This window comes from Microtus oregoni, unplaced genomic scaffold, assembly GCF_018167655.1.
Source record: "Microtus oregoni isolate MIOR12 unplaced genomic scaffold, Mior012 000036F_ref0000092, whole genome shotgun sequence".
NCBI lineage: Eukaryota > Metazoa > Chordata > Mammalia > Rodentia > Cricetidae > Microtus > Microtus oregoni.
This window is the reverse complement of record NW_024543095.1, coordinates 2,925,352-2,942,500: the sequence shown is the minus strand read 5'-3', so window position 1 is coordinate 2,942,500 and position 17,149 is coordinate 2,925,352. Positions and strand designations below refer to the sequence as shown.

The following is a 17,149-nucleotide window of genomic DNA, read 5'->3' as shown; positions in this document are numbered from 1 at the left end:
GTGGGAAAGAAGACCGGCCTGGCAAATTCCCTTCTGCCATCTTTCAAGCTCTGTCCACACCCCGCTAAGAAAAGATACCCTATAGTGATTGTCCCATAGAAACGGTGGACATTGCTATTCCCTCATGGGGTTCCTATGCAATTTGCTCCCTGTCTGTGCCCTGGTCTTAGCGTTATGTGCCTAGACAGTGTCAGCTGATGGGAAAGAGAAAAGCGGCTGCAAGAGATCATCAATTGTTTAGATTTTTAAAGTCTTTTCTGGTGACCATACATGGAGCCCTTCCTTCAACGGCGTCTCAGCATGAGACTCATCAGTGTTGACCAGACTCAAGCAAAGCTGCCCCCATGTCCTTCTGAGCAGACAGGAAAGGAAATACAGGGGGACTCTCCTAATGCCTGGGTTTTCAGTTTCTCAAACTTCATGGCAAAACAAACCTCCTATGGAAACGCAACAAAAGAAAAAAGGATACCAAGAATAAAGAGGCTTGAAGGCTTGATGCAGAGGAAAAACTAAAACAGTGGGGGCTCTACTTCCGCAGCCTCTGCCCAAACAAGGTACAGACAAGGCAATGTACAGGAAGAGCCGAGAGCTGATACAGCCCATTTCAGAGAGCAGATTCTATGCATGTCCATGTCAGAGTCTTTTCCACCCATGATCTAGTTTAGAGTACACACCAGGTTGCCCCAGAGAGGGAAAAACTCTTCTTAGTAAGACAGAAAAGAAATATACCAGAGCCCCAAAGCAACACAATAAGTCAAGACCAATGGTCAGACCTCCTGATCCTGAGCGTCATGCCGCCCTGTAGAATAGATGACACCTTCTTAGCTTAGAGGGGGCTGATATGAGCCACCATATGCCTGGCATCACAATTGCCTATCCGGAGCTCCACCACCCACCAGAGGGATTCTCACTTGTAGAGGCAGAAGGAACAGCACTCTATTTGTAATAGGGGCATTGCTGTTCCCTCATAGGGGTTCCTATGTTATGTGCTCCCTGTCTGTGCCCTGGTCTTAGCCTTATGTGTCTAGCCAGTGTCAGCTGATGGGAAGGAAAACAGCAGCTGCAAGGCCTCTTAAACTTGATTCTAAATTTCCATTTCCAGAACCCACACAGGTCCCACCAAGAGGAAAGTTCCACCCTTCTCCCGCCTCTGCTCACCCATTGTCCCTACTTAAGAGCTGATCCCTAGCAGGGTCTACCCAAGCCCCACCTCTGTTCTTGTGTGGCCAAGCAGTGCGGTACAAACACTTTATGGTCGAGGGAGAACTCCTCTCGTAAGCCCATTAGGGACTAACACTATCTAGAAGGGACTGGAGGGTAATATCACCTCCTTCCCTCCCACCAAGCACGAGTCCTTCCAGTCTGGTATCAGAGGACCGAGATACCCATTAGGCAGAGCTCCTGTGGGTATCCAGCCACATCTTATCTGATGCTCAGAGGTCTCTACAGATGCAGTTCCTCATCTCAGGAAGAAGTCATCCCAGTGCCCAGGCTTCAACCTTTGCTTCAGTTAGGAGCAAACACACTGGTCTAGCCAGGGGCTGTTCACACACTCACATTGATGCTTTCTGCATATTCAGTATCTTTGGGGAAAGCCATTTGAAAAACACCTTCCTTCTGCCCTGGGACTGGGGTCAGGAGCACAAGCTGGATCTATGGCATCCATCTGGATTATGCATTCTCTGTCCAGGAGAGCATGAGTTGGAGCTCAGCAGGAAGTATGAGGCCTCTCTGGCTCCTACAGGATGGTGCAGTCATCTGAAGTAAGTCAGAGCAGCGTGGGAGGAGCCTCAGGTAGCTGCCTCCCCTTCCCCATATCCCACAGACATACTGTCTCCTGTGCCCAGGAAGATCCAGCTGGCTCTGTATGGAGCAGCACCCCCAGGGATGGAGACACTAATCTCAGAAAGCCTTCAATAGGCAAATGCTTTTTGCTTTGGGGAGGTAGGAGAGGGGACTGGAGTGGTGCTGGAGGCACTTGCCAAATGGCTTTTCTGAAGGCCCATGGTGTGTGCCTAGCATACAAAGCCCTCCTTTAGGTTTCCAAAAGCAACTATCCCGTAAAGGCATCACTGTAGTGAGACTCCATTGTACATCAGGGAGAGCAGAGCTGCTCCTTCTGCCTTACACTGGCCCTGGGAGTGAATGGATCTTCTCTGTTCTACATATGAAGAAGAAGGCTGGGTCTGTGGGCTTGACTGCTTTGACTACTTAGCTCACAGACATCTATTGGGAGTGTGGAGCCAGTGGCTAGCAGAACAGGGATGCTGTGGTTTGGAGAGTCAACAGGGTTGAGCCAGCAAGCATTGATCCTAACCCTGCTTTGAGTGGGGAGGGGCAACAGAAGATCCTGGGACTCTTTCTGGAGTGCTTACTTCATAGGAAAGAGAAGAGAAGTTCGCTTTCAGTAAACGGGGTCCAGTCTTTGTGTTTCTGTGTGTCACTCATCTGTGTTACCCTAAAAGCAAGTCAAACATCTTAGAGCCTTCAGAGACCCTCATCCTTGGCACCTATGAGACAGAAACCCTCCCTCAGCCAGGCTAGAAAGGACTCTTTGTGTATGTAAAGTTAACTCAGGATGGGCTTCTAAACCCTGGTGCCTAGCACCCAGCTGGCTCCTGTGCTCAGCATTTTACTTCCATCGCCTCATTATCAGGACAAACTGGTAAGAGGTGTGACCATTTCCTGATGTAGAAACTGGGGCTCAGAGAGTTGAATGTCTTGCCCAAGGTCAGTCTGCTGCCTTGTGGCCTAAACCAGGTTGGTCCAATGTCAGATCTCTAAACACTCCAAGGTTGCTGAATTCAGTGTTGGTCACGTGGGTTTAAATCCCAGCGCTGCATCACCAAGGACCCATCTGACCTCCATCTGACCTCTGGCAAGTCATGCCTCCAAATTGGGGGGAAAAAATACCTGTTTTACTGGCTGTGTGAGACTGTTTCTACCATCAGAGGAGAACAAATGTTGTAGTCCTCACGATGCTATAATGAATGGAGGCGATTATGGCCCTTCCCCCTCTTCCTGCCATGTTCGGATGCAAGAAAGATCCCTGCTAAAGCCCACTGTGTTCTCTTCTCCCCTCAGGCCATCAGCAATGTGTGGGCAGGTTGCGAGAATTGTTCTACTAGCAATAGTGCCAGAACATGCTGAGAAAACCCACTTTATCAATAATTAATTAATTAATTAAGTACACAGCCCCTCAAGGAGAGCGGCTACGAAAAGCCTCTTCCTTGTGTCTCAGAGACCTAACAAATAAAGGTCTATGGAGACATGTGAGGCGAAGTAATTCTTACCTCAGCACACGGCGCTAAGAAACTGGAGACTAGCATTCTGTCAGCCCCTCGCTGTGATGTGTTGAGCTCTGCCAGGATACATGCTAACTGGCTGAAGTAATCAACAGCCATTACAAGTCCATTCGGACATAATTCATAATACCTTTAGGCCATCCGAACTCTGGGTCTATAGACACGCACACACTTCCTTGAGGTCACAGTCTTCCCAACAGCTGTCCATGAAGGTTGGAGAAATGTTACCTACACTCAACCCCGCTCCCCGGAGGAGGATTACAGGTCTGTCTCCCAGCATTGCCTCTAAAATTTATAGAGAAACTGGCTCAGAGGAAGCTGTTTGTCAGAAATCATACCAGTATATTCTTGAAGAAAAGATCCTCCTCTTTCTATAAAATAGAAAGAGAAGAATGGAAAGAGAATTCTCTAAAGAATCTAGGAGGGAAAAAAAAAAACCCTAAAATCCTCAACACAGACTCTTTCTTTCCACCCTGTTCTGTGCCTTTGCTTGCTATATCTCTAGCTTGGGTTTCCTACCTGCCCTTTCCAACACAGGAGAATAAACCCAACATTTACCAAATATCTTTGCTAAGCTGAGCCAGGGACTTACAGAATCTGATTAAATCCCTGCAAGGACAGCACCACCAACTGACCCCACTCTCAAAGACCCTGAGGCTCTGAGATATTCTATAATAAGTAAAACGAAGCATGATTAACAAAAACTCAGAGGTAGAAATTGAGGTTCAACCTGAAGACCAGAAAAGCAAAGCAGCCAGCCACTGGCTCTTACCTCAGTCCGAAATGGCGATCCTGCCTCCAGGAATCTCAGAATGAGACTGAGAGCTGTCTCCTCCCATTTTACAATCCTCTTTAGTTCTGGGATTAAGGGTGTGCACCACTACCACCTGGTTCCTATGGCAAGCTATGTGGCTCCTGGGATTAAAGGTGTGTGTCATTGTGGCTCCTGGGATTAAAGGTGTGTGTCATTGTGCTCCTGGGATTAAAGGTCTGTGTCATTGTGCTCCTGGGATTAAAGGTGTGTGTCGTTGTGCTCCTGGGATTAAAGGTGTGTGTCATTGTCGCCTGGTCTGTAAGGCTGGCCAATGCGGCTGTTTTACTTTTCTGATCTTCAGGCAAGCTTTGTTTATTAAAATACAAATGAAATGCCACGACAGTAAAAGACATGCCACTGTCTCTGAACCAGTGCCCCTGCTCTGCCACCTCCTCCCTCACAGCTCCTCTCTCTCGGGGGCCCTCACAAAGCCCACAGCTCAGCTGAGAGCACTGACCCTTTTCTGAGGTGGTAAAGAGAACTTTTTGTTCCTGCTTTGCCAGCAGAGTCCTTCCTATGCCTTTCTAAATATAGCGTTTATTTTTCTGATTATAAAGGTGTGTGATGCTCATTTGAGAGCATTAGAGAAATACCATGAAGCATGAATAAGGCAGATGAAATTGCCCAAGACTGATGCACTTCCAAATGGGGAAACAAAGACCTGGACACAGAGACAATTAAAGAGCTATATAAATTTGGGGTCTTCTCTCTTTGCTTGTTCTTGTTGTTCATACATCAGTATTCCTTCTCATAAGCTTGATTTTAATAATTATATATCCTAAATTAATTTTAAAGTTTTTGTCCCAGTTATCAAATTTTGTAGATGTTCACTCTAAAAAGGGGGGAATAAAAAAGCAATAATTTTTACTGGTGGTGGAAGATGCCTTTAATCCCAACACTAGGGAGGCAGAGGTAGATGAATCTCCATGAGTTCAAGACAAACGTGGTCTATAAGAACTAGTTCCAGGACAGGCTCCAAAGCTACAGAGAAACCCTATCAAAAAAAAAAATACAATAAGAAAAGCAAATATCTGTGACTTCATAGCCTTACTATCCAGGGATCCCAGGTTGTTGGGTTTTTTTTTATGAGCAATCTACATGAAAAACAATCTGAAAAGTCCCTGTCTGGGGTGGTCCCTAACAAAGTTTTCAAGAAGAATTTTGATCTTTAAACCTCCTAAGTAGCCAGGAATCCAGCATTTCTTAAATGCCTATAATTGCAAGTACTTGCCAACATCATATTTTGTCTGCTATCAGAAAAAAAAAATCTGCATCTGGCCAGCCTCTTACTGTCTTGGGCTGATTTTTCCATTAGGCTATTTATAGAGCATTGGTGTTTACTTTCTCCAGTTGAATTAGAAGATGGAGAACAGAAAGCAGTGGATTTTTGCCAGGAGTCAATATTCTCAGTTCAAGTTAATGGAATGCCACACTGAAATCAAGGAATTCTTAAAATTATAAGTTCATACCTGGAATTTCTTCTGCTATCTTAGGTTGGAGAAGAGCCCTGAGCACTGTGTTAGCTGTTTTTCTCACTGTTGAGACAGAATATGTGACAGGGAACTGTTAAGGGAGAGAGACTTTCTTATAGCCTGCAGCGTCAGGGTGAGAAAGGAACAGTGATATTCACGACGGTCACCTGCAGTCGCCGTGCAAGAGCGTGAGGCAGCTTGCTCATATCTCTGTGGATCAGGAAGAGCTCAAGCCAGAAGCAGAGCCAACCTGGAACCCTCAAGGCCAGCCTCTGTTGTCCTACCTCTGCTAGCTACACCCTATGTCTGGAAGATTCCCCTAGCTTCCCAAACAGCACACTATCTGGAGACCCAGAGCTCAATACACGAGTCTAGGGGAGAGAATTCACATTCAAACCTGACAGCTTGCACCCAGTGCCCCTGATAGCAACTCTAGCCTTGGGCATCTATTCTCGGTCACATGACCCCTGATGCAGGGAACATTTAGAATACCTGATCACGCTCCAGTCAAGTTCATCTTTGCACATCTTTGTCTAGTAGAGTGTGTTTCCCTCTGCTTCTGTGAAATGCACAGTGAAGCATCCTTCCTTGATTCAGGGCTCTACTAGTGGGAACTCCCACAGCCCTTTGGTAATTTGAAAAGCTATAAAAATCCCCTCCCCACGCATTTTTTTTCCATTTTCAGGGGAGGGGTGTGGACACTGCAGGCAGCATGAACAATATTTGCTGCCATTGAATCTTTCAGCCTAAATTCTACTACAATTTCTTTTCCTTATGAGTTGAAGGGATTGTTCTGAAACAGACATGGGGTATGCATAGCAAACGCGGGGCACATTCTAGACCATAAAATTGCGGTAATTACCTCTGGAGAAGGAAAGGGCCATAGAGAAATAATAGCATTAGGCCTAGCCACAATGCTGGGCCTGCTTTACATACAGAACTTTAATTAATAAAATGACAAACACTGGTACCACATAATTGGAAAGTCTATCAAGCCCCACCCAGAGGCAAGGGAAAAAACGGCCCTGGTGAAAGGGCCAGCTGGAGCCAGGAGATATAATTGCTGGTGGCACGGTCCCGGTGGCGTCTCTGTTCACTTGTCTCACTCACTGTCTGCATGCAAAAGAGTTTATTAGTCAGAAGCTGCCGTTTATGCCATGTATCTATTAGAAAACATCCAGAAGGATTAAAAAGAATATATTGTTACAAGCTTAAACAGGTGGGTTTTTTTTTATAAATTTATATTTATGCAAGATTCTGCATGCTTGTGTAAACACGCATATACCACTAATTGGCCGACAGGGACAATGGTGAGTCATGGCTTAAAATTCACTGTCTCCCTAATGCCTCCTATCTCAGAGTCTTCAGATAAGATCTTGTTAAAATAGGGATTCCAGTTCAGCTAAGCCGGGTTGGGATGGGAGACCCCAGACTTGTAGGAAGTTCCCAGGGGATGCCAACATCGTTGATGCAAGGACCATGATTCATGAAGCAAGAATCTAAGCTCCTAAAGCTTTAAGGATTGCCCCGACATACTACATATATGTGCAGCATTGTGTAGTAGAAAGAATGCATACAGGCAGGGTGGAGTGTTCCGAGCCGCGGCATTTGTATTTAGTGTCCGTGGGTGACTGACTTCACCTCTCTCTACCCCAGATTCTTTTTGTGAAAAGTGGGTACCTAGTAGCCAAACTTCTGTGGCTGTAGAAAATAACCTGCAAAAAATAACGTAAAGGACAGAGGATTCTTTTTGGCTCGGGATGTCAACGATCTTAGTCTATGAGCTGACACTATTTCATGGCGATCCGTGGCCAGATGAAAACAGTATAGAGGAAGGGCATGGCAAGAGATAGCTGTCCTCTCTATGGCAGCCAAGAAGCAAAGAGGAGATGTAGAGAGGGTCCAGGACACTATGCACCCTTCAAGGCACACCCCCAGTGACACACTTTCTCTAACCAGGCCCCACCTCCTACTTTCTGTCCTCTCCCAATGATGCCATCACACACAAATAATTCATTCATGAAGTCAATGTTCCTGCTACATTTCCCCCAGTGATTATGTCTGCTGACTGAGCACCAAGCATTCGATACGTGAGTTGGTTGTGGCGGGGGGATGCATTTGATATTCAAACCACAACAAGCTGGGATAATACCTCCATGAGTTGGGGGATGTAGGTATAAAAATAAGACTTCTGCGGGAAAATGCAGAATGCAACTTTCAGGCATTCAAAGTCAACTAGAAAATGACTCCATTCTTCACTCCTCATATCCACTTATGAGTGAGTACATACCATGTTTGTCCTTCTGGGTATGGGTTACCTTAAAAATGATGTTTTTCCTGTTCCATCCATTTGTCTGCAAATTTCATGAGGTCATTGTTTTTTATAGCTGAATAATACTCCATTGTATAACTGGACCACATTTTCCTTACCCATTCTCCAGTTGAGGGGCATCTAGGTCCTGGCTAGTATGAATAATACAGCTATGAAGATAGTTGAGCAAGTGTCTTTGTGATATGTTTGATTACCCTTTGGGTATATGTCCAGGTTTAGTATAGTTGGATCTTGAAGTAGATAGATTCCCAATTTTCTAAAAACTCACCATATTGATTTCCAAAGTGGCTGTACAAGTTTTCCCTCCCACCAGCAGTAGAGAAGTGTTCCCCTTACTCCACATCCTCTCCAACGTAAGTTGTCATCAGTGTTTTTGATCTTAACCATTCAAACAGGTGTAAGATGGTGTATCAGAGTTGTCTTGATTTGCATTCCCCTGATGACTAAGGATGTTGAGCAATTCCTTAAATAAATGTCTTTCAGCCATTTGAAATTCTTCTCTTGTGAATTTTCTATTTAGGTCTGTACCCCATTTTTAATTAGATTATTTGGTATTTTGATGTCTAGTTTCTTTAGTTCTTTATGTATTTTGGAGATCAGCCCTCTGTCCGATGTAGTGTTGGTGAAAATCTCTTCCCATTCTGTAGGCTGCCATTTTGCCTTATAGAAGCTTCTCAGTTTCAGGAGGTCCCATTTATTAATTGTTGATTGCAGTTTCTGTGCCATGGTATTATGTTCAAGAAGTAGTCTCCTATGCCAGTGTGTTCAAGACTACTTCCCACTTACTCTTCTATCAGGTTAAATATAACTGGATTTATGTTGAGGCCTTCGATTCACTTGGGCTTGAGTTTTGTGCAGATCAATAGATATGGATATAATTGCATTCTTCTACATGATGACATGCAGTTATGTCAGCACCATTTGTTGAAGGTGCTTTCTTTTTTTCATTGTATAATGTTTGGTGTGTGGATTTAGGTCGGGGTCTTCTATTCAATTCCATTAATCTACAAGTCTTTTTTATGCTAATACCAAGCTGTTTTTATTGCTACAGCTCTGTAGTAGAGCTAGTATAGAATAACCAACCTACAAGTCACAACCTCAGAGAAGCTACATAACAAGGAGGACCAAAAGTGGCATTCATGGATTTCCCTGGGAAGGGGAAATAAAAGAGTAAAATGGGGACTAGGGGAGGGGAATGGAGGAATGGGAACTTGAGGGAGCAGGTTGGGCTGGCTGGGTGTGGGAGGTAAGTTGGAGGCAGGATGGAGAGGGAGAGTAACCAAAGAGACATCTTGATGGGAAAGATTTGGGGGTTAGGTAGAAACCAGGGAAGCCCCCAGGAACTCACAAAGATAACCCTAGCTAAAATTTCTAGCAATCGTGGAGAGGGTGCCTGAAGTGGCCATCTACTGTACTCAAATTGGTGACTACCCTAATTGCCATCTGAGATATTCTATCCAGTAACCGATGCAAGCAAATGCAAGAGATCCACAGCCAAGCACTGGACTGAGCTCTGGGACTCTTGCTGAAGAAAGGGAGGAGGGATTATATGCACCAGGGGGATCAAGGTCATGATGGTGAACCCACAGAGACAGCAGGCCTGAACTTATGGGTGTTCATGGACTCCAAACAAACAGTTAGGGAGCCTCTGTGGGACCAACTTATGCCCTCTGCATGTGTGCGACAGTTGTGTAGCTTGGTCTGTTTGTAAGGCTCCTAGCAGAGAGATCAGGACATGTCCCTGACATTTGGCTGGCTTTGGGGTACTTGTTCCCCATGCTGGATTACCTTTCTCAGCCTTGATGCAAGGGGAGGAGCTGGGTCCTGCCTCAACTTGATGCGTCATGCTTTGTTCCACTGGGAGGCCCATCCCTCTTTGAAGGGGAGGTAGATGGAAAATGAGAGGAGAGGAGGAAGGGGAAACTGAGGTTGGTGTATAAGTTATTTAAATAAAATTAAATTAAAAAAATAAAGAAAATGACTCCATACCCTATAAGCCACCCAGACAGAAAGAAGTATTAAGATTAAATTCCAAGAATGTTTTGTGCCTGCCATGGGCACGGGAACTTGCTGTCAAGTTGCACTGTGTACAGTTGGCTTAAAGAATCTACGTCAAGTGACATGCAAGGGGCTCTTTATAGCTGGATAAGAGAAATGTAAATCATTAGGAAGAGCTACAGCCTACAGTCTGCTTTGAAACTTTATCTAAACCACCATCTTAGTGCTTTTAGATACAGCAACTGAATGGGATGTTTGGTAGTCTTGACATAAGTCCTCCAGTTCTTGGTACTGAGAAGTTGGTGAGCCGAGGAGATGACTCAGCTGGTGAAATATTTGTCTTACATACCTGAGGACCTAAATTTGGTCCTCAGCATCCCTGTGTGGCGGCTTGTTCTTGTAATCCCCTCCATGAGATGTGGAGACAGACAGAGATTCCTATGGGTCACCGGCTGGCCAGTCAAGCCTACTTTGTGAGTTCCAGAACAGGGAGATACTCTGTCTCAAAACAAAACAAAGACCAAAGCTAGCAAACAACACTCCAGCTCTCCTCTAGGCCCTGCATGTACCCTTGCCTGTGCATACATGTGCACCTGTACATGCACAAACACACATATATATACGCACAAAAATGACGGTGATAAGGACCTTGATATGCAGGTCGAAGAGGAGACAATTCTGACCCAGGCTAGTCCTGCTCAGCCTCAGCCCTGGGATCTCACTGCCTGAAGTATCCTCAGTCTCACCTGGGAAGGCCATGTGACATCCCGTGAAGGCCTCTGCTGAGAGCTGTGACCTCCCCTATTGGAGTGTCACCTCGTTCTGCTTTGGTAACTGTGGACACATATAAAGCCATTTCTTGGTGATGGAGAATGGCTTCTAACTCCAAGTCTAAGATGAAAATGGACCCCCTCACTGGGAGAGCCAAGCTATTTCCTTCATTAAGTAGTCCCTTCTCTATGGTGGTCTCACTTCAAAATCACCTGGAGGGACTTTAAAACCTACCACTAACAAGAACCTTCCAAGACTTCTTAACCGAGAGTCTCTGCAGTGGAGCCCAGACACTAGCAGTTTGGAGAACTCCATAGGTGTTTCTAACTTACAGCCCGGGTTGAAAAACCACTGATTTCACGTTCGGTTCATGGTATCACATTTATTATCTCACTCAGTCTCCATAAGAACCTTTGAAACTAGGCAAGGGAGTGGGGTCTCGGAGGAGGTGAGGCGAGAAGCTTGAGGTGCACAGTTAACGTGCCTCGGTCTAGGAGCACAGGCTCTCAGTTCACCCTTAGTCCTCAAGCCAGGAAACTAGAGTAGTTTGAAGAGGCCCGAGAGAGCCAGTACTGGTGCAAAGGGCGGTTGCTTCCAGTGAATTCTGGAAAGGTGGTAAAGGAGTCATAGAAACGCCAGGGAAGAGCCCCGGAGGCTGCCCTCTCCCTCAGCACCTCTCTGCAAACTCCGATTCAGTAAGTTTGCAGACAGCCCAGAGAGTCTGCCTTTCTAACAAGTTCCCAGGTTAACACTGCAGGTCCTAGGGTAAGGATCAGGCTCAGGAAGGAAAAACAGCAAAGACTGGCTCAGAGGCAGAAGCTAGAGGTCACAGGGGGGTAGCTGCAGATTAGAAGGTTGGTTCTGGAACGTTGCGTCTTGAGGAAGCACACGTGTGTAGACACATCTCCCTGCAGACCCAAGGATCAAGGAATATTGAATGGTACCGAGCCCGTTTACTAATGGTTTACTGACTGCCAGTTCTCAGTCTTAGTTTAAGCTTTCTTTCTCTGTTTCTGAAAACCAGCCACTACGGCGGCATGTCTTAGATTTCATGTTGACTCTAGGTGTGTTTTCTGTTATAAATATAAGCGGTCCCATATTAAGAGGAAAGGAAAGTTTACTTGGCTATTTTAATTCTATTTACACATCACTCTTTTTTTTTTATTGAGAAAAGGAAAAAAAAAAACAAGTTCCCGCCTCCTCCCAGCCTCCCATTTCCCTCCCCCTCCTCCCACCCTTCTCCCCCTCCCCCCACTCCTCTCCCCCTCCCTCTCCAGCCCAAAGAGCAGTCAGGCTTCCCTGCCCTGTGGTAAGTCCTAGGCCCTCCCCCCTCCGTTCATATCTAGAAAGGTGAACATCCAAACTGGCTAGGCTCCCACAAAGCCAGCACATTCAGTAGGATCAAAACCCCGTGCCATTGTCCTTGGCTTCTCATCAGCCCTCATTGTTCGCCATGTTCAGAGAGTCCGGATTTATCCCATGCTTTTTCAGTCACAGTCCAGCTGGCCTTGGTGAGCTCCAAGTAGATCAGCTCCACTGTCTCAGTGGGTGGGTGCACCCCTCGTGGTCGCAACTTCTTTGCTCATGTTCTCCCTCCTTCTGCTCCTCATTGGGACCTTGGGAGCTCAGTCCAGTGCTCCAGTGTGGGTCTCTGTCTCTATCTCCATCCATCACCAGATGAAGGTTCTATGGTGATATGCAAGATATTCGTCAGTATTGCTATAGGATAGGGTCATTTCAGGTTCCCTATCCTCAGCTGCCCAAGGAACTAACTGGGGACATCTCCTTGGGCTCCTGGGAGCCACTCTAGGTTCAAGTCTCTTGCCAACCCTAAGGTGGCTCCCTTAACTAAGAATTGTGCTTCCGTGCTCCCCTATCCAACCTTCCTTTATCCCAATCATTCTTTTTCCCCAAGTTCCCCCCATCCTCCCCTTCTCCCTTTTCTCTCCCCATCTCCCCTTACCCCCATCCCACCCCACCCCCAAGATCCCAATTTTCTCCCCGTCCATTTTGTCTACTTCTCATAGCCAAGAGGATAACTATATGTTTTTCCTTGGGTTCACCTTCTTACTTAGCTTCTTTAGGTTCACCAATTGTAGACTCTGTGACCCTTATTTATGGCTAGAAACCAATTATGAGTGAGTACATCCCATGTTCATCTTTTTGGGTCTGGGTTACCTCACTCAGTATAGTGTTTTCTTTTTCCATCCATTTGCATGCAAAATTCGAGAAGTCATTGTTTTTTACCGCAGCGTAGTACTCTAATGTGTATATATTCCACACTTTCTTCATCCATTCATCCATTGAAGGGCATCTAGGTTGTTTCCAGGTTCTGGCTATTACAAATAATACTGCTATGAACATAGTTGAACAAATGCTCTTGTCATATGATAGGGCATCTCTAGGGTATATTCCCAGGAGTGGTATTGCTGGGTCCAGGGGTAGGTTGATCCCGAATTTCCTGAGAAACCGAAACACTGATTTCCAAAGTGGTTGCACAAGATTGCATTCCCACCAGCAATGGATGAGGGTACCCCTTCCTCCACAGCCTCTCCAGCAAAGGTTATCATTGGAGTTTTTTATTTTAGCCATTCTGACAGGTGTAAGATGATATCTCAAAGTTGTTTTGATTTGCATTTCCCTGATCGCTAAGGAGGTTGAGCATGACCTTAAGTGTCTCTTGGCCATTTGAACTTCCTCTGCTGAGAATTCTCTGTTCAGTTCAGTGCCCCATTTTTTAATTGGGTTAATTAGCATTTTAAAGTTTAGTTTCCTGAGTTCTCTATATATTATGGAGATCAGACCTTTGTCTGTTGCGGGGTTGGTGAAGATCTTCTCCCAGTCAGTAGGTTGCCTTTTTGTCTTAGTGACAGTGTCCTTTGCTTTACAGAAGCTTCTCAGTTTTAGTAGGTCCCATTTATTCAATGTTGCCCTTAATGTCTGTGCTGCTGGGGTTACACATAGGAAGCGATCTCCTGTGCCCATCTGTTGTAGGGTACTTCCCACTTTCTCTTCTATCAGGTTCAATGTGTTCTGACTAATATTGAGGTTTTTAATCCATTTGGACTTGAGTTTTGTGCATGGTGATAGATATGGGTCTATTTTCATTCTTCTACAGGTTGGCATCCAGTTATGCCAGCACCATTTGTTGAAGATGCTTTCTTTCTTCCATTGTATACTTTTAGCTCCTTTATAGAAAATGAGGTGTTCATAGGTTTGTGGGTTAAAATTCGGGTCTTCTATACGATTCCATTGGTCGACTTTTCTGTTTTTATGCCAGTCCCACACTGTTTTCGTCACTATAGCTCTGTAATAGAGTTTGAAGTCAGGGATGATAATGCCTCCAGAAGATCCTTTATTGTATAGGATTGTTTTGGCTATCCTGGGTTTTTTTGTTTTTCCATATAAAGTTGATTATTGTCCTCTCAAGATCTGTGAAGAATTTTGATGGGACCTTGATGGGGATTGCATTGAATATATAAATTGCCTTTGGTAGAATTGCCATTTTTACTATGTTGATCCTCCCAATCCAAGAGCAAGGGAGGTCCTTCCATTTTCTGGTATCCTCCTCATTTTCTTTCTTCAATGCCTTAAAGTTCTTGTCAAATAGATCTTTCACTTCCTTGGTTAGAGTTACCCCAAGATATTTTATGCAGTTTGTGGCTATCGTGAAAGGTGAAGCTTCTCTGATTTCCCTCTCTGCTTCCATATCCTTTGTGTATAAGAGGGCGACTGATTTTTTGGAGTTGATCTTGTATCCTGCCACATTACTAAAGGTGTTTATCAGCTGTAAAAGTTCTTTGGTGGAGTTTTGGGGGTCGCTTATGTACCACTATCATATCATCTGCAAATAACGAAAGTTTCATTTCTTCCTTTCCAATTCGAATCCCCTTGATCCCCTTATGTTGTCTTATTGCTCTTGCTAGAACTTCAAGCACTATATTGAAGAGGTATGGTGAGAGTGGACAGCCTTGTCGTGTTCCTGAGTTTAGTGGGATGGCTTTGAGCTTCTCTCCGTTTAATTTGATGTTAGCTGTCGGCTTGCTGTATATAGCTTTTATTATATTTAGGTATGACCCTTGTTACACATCACTCTTTCGAGTTTGGAGGAATAGCTTTGGTGACTGAAGTCTCGGGAATGCCAAAGTTCTTCCATTGTCTTGTGTCTCTTGTGTGGACCTCCGAGTGGCTCTACAGCACTCTCAGACAACACTGTTTTCAGTCTAACTTCCAAGTTATATCCCAATAGGAGAGTAGGGAAGTGTTGCATGGGATGAACCACAATAAATATTTTAAGTATTTGTGAATATGGAGATGATCATCCCAGAGGCTGATGACATGAAGGAGCCTTATGCACTTCCTTAGAAGTCTAGGAATGCTTCAAGCCAGTCCCCCACTTCTCTATCTCTCTCTTAGACACACACACACACACACACACACACACACACACACGTGTCTCCTCCTGGCTCCTCTCTCTCGGTTCCTTTCTCACTCCTCTGTCCACTCTAGTGTCTCTCTCTTCCGCCCTCCAGCCCTGATTGAGCTAAAGCGTATGGCTGGAAGATGGAGAAAGCTCTGTGTGTCCGTCTCTGTCGCATACATGTGACGCAGCCTGGGGCTCCATTAGTATTCACTGAAGAGCTAGCACGTTGATTTCCTTAGATCATAAAGGACTATGACTGCCTTGATTTTTTTTCCCCCCAGTGGAGAATAAGAAACCATTGAAAGCTGTCGAGCTGAGTCACAGATGACAGGCAGCAAAAAATACGACAAAGGTCCATGTGAGGTTTCAGAGGGGAGAGGGCAAGGAAGGGGTCCTTTAGGAGCCATGGCTGGATTCAGAGGGTAGGTTCTAAAGGCAAGAGCAGCGGGTCTTCTGTTGTTGGGATAATGAGGAACTGAAACGAGAAGCCAGTCGGGGAAAGATTGAAGAATGAATGGAAATGAAGCCCGGTGGTACTGTGCTGGCCTGGTATGCACAAGGCTTTAGGTTCTTTTCCTAGCATAAAAGAGAATAAAAAGGAAAGATCATTTACTCCCTGTGACTAGATAGGTGAACATCTAAGCGGAGGTACAGGAATGGGTTGCAAGCCAGAAGAGCCACAAGAATCAAATAGAAGGTAGAAGGTATTTTATTTTATTTTTTTTTTGAATGGGTGAGATCTGATCCTTTGTGAACAGAGGAGATGGAAGCAGCAAGTTTGGAGATGGTGGATAAAGAAGGAGATCAATTGAAAGGACAGGGCCTAGAAGGTGGTGGAACAGGAAACCACACAACGGAGAAAATGAAGAATTCCTCTCCCTCTAGGACAGAAGCAAATGGATAAGTAAGCAGACACTTAGGCTGGGAAGGGGAGGCCAGAGTGAACTTTCTCATAGAAGTGGAAATCACATCAGTGCATCAGGAGCTGGGGCCCAGGACTGTACGAGGAAGAGTTTGAGCTACCCAAAGTGTTAGGTGTGCCCAAAAGTCAAATGTGGAGATGTACAGAGAACAAGTAAGTAGCATCAGCCACCAAGGGCACCGAGGCACAGCAGAATGACTTTACAAGTCCAGATCCACTGTGTTCTGGGGCCAGATGAGAGACGTGTGACTGACATGTCCCAACCAGGACACTGCATGCCATAGACGATAGGAAAGAGAGTTTCGTATTACCAAAGGTAGACGTCAATTCTCCAAACAATGGCATCCAGACATACAAGAAAACTGGGTAGGGATAGTAAAAATTGACAGATTCATTCAGTTACCTTGAGAGGTTTCATTGGAAGCAAGTATTTGTCCTCTTGGAAAGGTACCTGTGAGAAGGCTATCTATGACTGACTATATATCACACTCACCAGAATGGGACCCGGGGTCCAAGCAGGGCTTGGTTAGAGACAGGTTTTGTAGGTAGGACACTGTGAATTGTCAGACTGCAGTAGCCAGTGGCATGGTCCTCTTCAGTCACACAGCCAGGCAGCCGCCAGGAAGGGGTTAGGAGACGAAGGCTGGGAGTTACAGAGAAGTGTCTCTTCACACCAGGAGAACCCAAGAGCCATAGCTAATGAGAACTCAGCGCGCTTTGCCTTTCTCTCTCCAGACACCTTTTTCATTCAGAACCTGAGCAGGGAGAGAGTTCTTTTACAGTTCAGCTGTTGTTTGTAGATTATCACGATCAGACACTTTTTTATCTCAAACCTCAGTCTGTGGCATGCACGCCTCTGAACATGACTACATTTAAAGTTTCTTAGGAAGATGATTAGTGACAATTCCCTTCTAAACCTCTAGGGAAGAGTGCCATAGAAACCTTTCATAATAACACAACAAAAACATACGCTTGCAGCTTCCTCCTGGCAAAGCAGCATCCTCGTTTGGGAAGATAACTATATTAAGAAACCGTGATATATAGGTGTGTGTGTGTGTGTGTGTGTGTGTGTTTGTGTGTGTGTGTGTGTGATTTTTGCCTACCAACATGTG

General features: G+C 45.2%; 1 protein-coding gene across 1 annotated transcript in view; it reads left to right on the top strand.

The window, feature by feature from the left end:
* Alk (ALK receptor tyrosine kinase) overlaps positions 1 to 17,149 on the top strand; it is a 737,647-nt gene that overhangs the window by 618,786 nt on the left and 101,712 nt on the right. The window lies entirely within an intron of this gene.